Source organism: Sinocyclocheilus grahami, unplaced genomic scaffold, assembly GCF_001515645.1.
Source record: "Sinocyclocheilus grahami isolate Dianchi unplaced genomic scaffold, SAMN03320097.WGS_v1.1 scaffold756.1, whole genome shotgun sequence".
NCBI classification, from domain to species: Eukaryota; Metazoa; Chordata; class Actinopteri; order Cypriniformes; family Cyprinidae; genus Sinocyclocheilus; species Sinocyclocheilus grahami.
This window is the reverse complement of record NW_015505935.1, coordinates 116,621-120,977: the sequence shown is the minus strand read 5'-3', so window position 1 is coordinate 120,977 and position 4,357 is coordinate 116,621. Positions and strand designations below refer to the sequence as shown.

At 38.3% G+C, this 4,357-nt stretch overlaps 1 protein-coding gene across 1 annotated transcript in view; it reads left to right on the top strand.

The window, feature by feature from the left end:
- The first annotated feature begins 1,617 nt into the window (after positions 1 to 1,617).
- Positions 1,618 to 4,357, top strand: part of LOC107561066 (neuroserpin-like) — an 18,110-nt gene continuing 15,370 nt past the window's right edge. Inside the window, exon 1 of the mRNA XM_016245408.1 lies at positions 1,618 to 1,680. The gene's annotated coding sequence lies outside the window, so the exon portion shown is untranslated. The remainder of the gene's footprint in view (positions 1,681 to 4,357) is intronic.

Genomic DNA, 4,357 nt, shown 5'->3' with positions numbered 1-4,357 from the left:
ATTGTAGTCTAGGTTTCCTTGTTTGCATAGGATTAGAATGATTTCATTTTCAAACCTTTATAGTTACGATAATCTCTATAGCTTTGGTGTGAACAGGCCTCAAGTCCCCTTATTTCTTCTCAACATCCACAACAACATGCCAAAGTGTTTATTCCTTCACCCAACACGTGTGAAACAATAGCGCTTGTTGTTATCTGCAGAAGGTCACGGTTCCTCTCAAGCTACAAGGAACATTACAAACCATTGAAAGTGAGGCACGCTTATCTCAATGTCGTCGATTCAGACTAATGGACAGGAGGCCGTGAGTCATTCCCACCTGATCGGAAGGCCTTTGGCCCCGCGGTGGGAGGCAGCCTTATCTGGGTGGCATTCACAGGGATCGCTGTGACGTCGTCTCGTCACATAGAGCAGGATTATGGTTGGAAATACCAGCACTCCTCTTATAAAACACGGTTGCCAGGTTAGATATGCATTATAATGACTCACCTTTTTCCTCCTGACAAAGGCCAACTAACACCTGATTCCTGTAGTGTCTCTAGTCAGAGTCTGACCTTGGCACTGAAACGGGTAACGCCCTAATGCAGGTGAATCCTGAATTAAATCCACCTATACTACATTTTTACCTTATAATGCATAAAAGATTAATTAAGCTAGAGAAAGTGAATCAACATATTTAGTGTCAAGTGAGGGAAAGTTCTGCCAATTATTAAACCACATCATTATAAAATAATGCAGCTATGCATTACAATGGTATATTTTGGTTATTGCAGTGTTGTATTTCTGTTTGAGTAAATAGTACTTCTTTCAGAAATGTTTTCTCATTACATTGCTGTAACTACTACATAAATAACACCATCATGTAAGCCAGCTTGTTTGAAAAACACATCAGCTGACCACTAAAATCAGTTTTCATAAATAAATATAACCGATAAAGTCAGAACATGATGGTTTTTCAATCTGATGTTGACTAGCTGGAACAAATCAGGCTCGATACATATTACAGTTAAGAAGCAACACAATTATTCAGTAGTCATTCAACATAAATAATTGTCCTGCTCAACTTTTCAGTAAAGACACCAACAAAAACCTTAAAAATTGCAAGCATTTCTTCCACTCAAGATTCCAATCAAAGGACTGCTGTAGCTCTTTTGAATATTTTCCTTTCAGTGTGGAATCGCTCTCGCTCGCCAAAGACGGAAGTTTTCTGCATGACCAATCTAAAGAACGAGGGGCGGGGCTAGGTGTCGGTGAAAGCAAATCAGCGAATAGCGAGGAATGACGCGACGTCTGACATTTTGTAGTCCTCAAACGGTGCAAGACTGCTCGCAGAGGCTAGACAAAGAACTACAACTCCCAAACACCTCACGGCGTGCCGTGAAAAGACTGGCGTCTGTTTCGCCATATCGCAGTATTCATATGAATTTAAATTTATTTCTGTATTTTAAACGTTTCATTTAATGCAACAATATTAGTTTAATACAACATTAGCACGCGTAACATAACAAATAAAATACAAAATAACGGAAAAGAATGTCAAAAATAACGTCGATTTAAAGCCTGACCAATCAGAAGAAAAAAGGGGCTGGACTGCTTCTCATAATAAAGGTGTGTGAGGGCGCAGAGACGAGCAGGATTTAACATCAGCATCCCGGAGCATCAGCATCTCTCTGACATCTCACGGTAAGAGAAATCCACGCATCGTCTATTCATGTGATCCAAGTGACATCTATCCGTTATGTATTCTGCAAGTTTTATCATTCATGTTATATCTGGTACGATGGGTTTATTCTCTACAAGAGAGGGTGTGCAGATGTGAATGTCCTTTAAAAACAAGTGATGGTTCATTTTCCATTTAACCTCCGTGTTATGTTTTTTCTGCTCAAGTTTTACCTTCATAACAACATTTATTTAATTGTATTAGAGGCTTTTGCAGTTTTACATGAAATTCACACAAATATATTCTGCACAGAGCAATCTCATTTGGTAGAAATAACCAAAAACATCCACATAAAACCATCACAATGCTTGCTGAAGAAAATTCTGGATAATTCTGCTTTTTAATATTATTCATCCATTTGTCTTGATAAGTCTTGTTGGTTTTTCTTGGCTTTTTTTCTTAATTTTCTATTTTTAAACCCTGGATTCAATCAGTAAAATGTTTGTATTGAATGTGGATACCTGGGCGTATCTGGGATGCGTAAATCATCTCCTGCAAGAAAATCCTATTTCATGTTTCTGTAAATGAGACACACGGGGAGAGCAGAATGGAGGACGCACCTCCTTTCCAATCCACCCCCCCACCCCTCTCGCTACTGCTGGTGTAAAATAGCCGGCTTGTTCTGTGGGACGCATTCACGTGGTGATTAGGTGTGCTGGAGAGCATGTGTAATGTGGACTATATGAGAGAGAGAGAGACAGAGGAGGCCACTAAAGGAGAGGGGAGGGAAAATGAGGTGTTAAAGTGCAATCGGTTTGAGTAGGGAGGCAATGAAAGCGAGGGATCGATAGGAAGTTGGAATGGAAAGGTGCAAAGGAGTTGGAATGGAATTGCAGCACGTTTCAGGTCTACAACACACACACACACACATGTGAACTCCTTGGTGGTCACCTCCAATCAGTGCATATTGATTCCCAGATTGATTGCTGGTTTGCAGGCGTGCGTGCATGAGCCATTCATTTGAAAGCATGAATGACAGTGACCGTTCAAGTGCTTTCTCAAATGTATCGACACAGTTAGGCCCAATCCCAATTCTATTTTATACCCCTTCCCCTACCCCTCCGCCTACCCCTTCCCCTTGTCCCTTGAAACAGAGTGTCAAGGGGTAGGGGTGAAAATATTCCCCTAAGAATTGGGACACCACTAGGGATAGCCGATATCTTGACGTTTGCGATATACCGGTAAAAATTCTCCACACGATAAGAATTCGTCTTCCCGCGATATTAACGATTAAGTCTAGTTGTTGCAACTTTCATCTCTCGCTCTCTCTCTGCAATGTTTGAGAAAAGGGTTTAGCGATTTCTAATTATCGGGGGGACTAGCCCCCCTCAATGTGGAGATGGTGGATGATACGATTGTTTTAAAATAGGAATAGCAGGTTTTTGTGTCCAAACATTTGTATTTTATTTAATTTTTTATTTAATTTTGTTTTGTTTTGCATGGTGGATGATAAAATTGGTATAGCATGTTTTTGTGTCCAAACTATTTTTGTAAGACTATTTTATTTTATTTTCAAATTAATTCTTAAATTAATTTAAGTTCATTTGATTGATGCTTTGGCTGATGTTTTCTATTTTTGAGAACACTGGTGGATTAGTATGTGATTTTTGAAGAAGATTTTACTTTTTTTTTTTTATTATATTTTAAAGTTTACAAAACAATATAGCTTAAATGAGATGGCTCATTGTCAGATTTCAGCATTAGCAAGGCCGACATAAACCCAGGGATTTTTTCTGACTTAGTTGTGTCTTTCCGCTAACACTCATCTCTTGGCCTCAGGACTGCACAGATGGCATAAAGAGTATTAAAAACAGCTGCGTTCTCTCAAAGTCTGTGTCACTAAGTGTGCAGAATATATTGAACTTCACTGTTGCTCTCTGAACATGTTCCTTGAGCATCTGTGATGGCCTTTCTAAACATATGCAAAGCTCCTGGTATTGATCGCTGTTCAATTAACTTTGCTAAACGCTAAACGTGCCCTATAGCAGAAAGCAGACTGGGTCAGAACAACAGACCAACATGGACCAATTCATTCCCTGCTTCTGAGAAGATCATCAGATTCCATCCATAGTCATCAGTCGATTTGTGCAATACTAAGGAGATTCGCAGTTTGATGGGAAGCTAAAGCAGGACAGACAAAATTCACACTCCACTGTGTGGATGAATTGCAGAAGAGAAGATCACACTCATTTAATACTTATGTTTTTTTGTGTGTGTACAAGTGTATAAAATTAAGGCTGTTTTCCTTGAATTTAATATATTTATTCAAATTAATTGCTATGATATCCTTGAATAAATCGTCTAAATGTTATCAGTTTTTTAAGGTTGGCATGCAATTGTATCATACACTCTCAGAAAAAGGTACAAAAGCTGTCACTGGGTCAGTACCTTTTCAAAAGGTACACTTTTGTACCTTTTAGGTACTAATATGGACAAAGGTGTACCTTTTGAAAAGGTACATGCCCCAGTGACAGCTTTTGTACATTTTTAAAATAAGGTTATAATTAGGCTACATTTTATATTTTTTATTATATTTTTACAACATTCTTTTTAATTATTTTAAATAAGCTGAAGTGAACCCATACTTCTTTAGTAGTTTTATGTTTATTTTAAACATTTTATATATGTTTATTTATACAG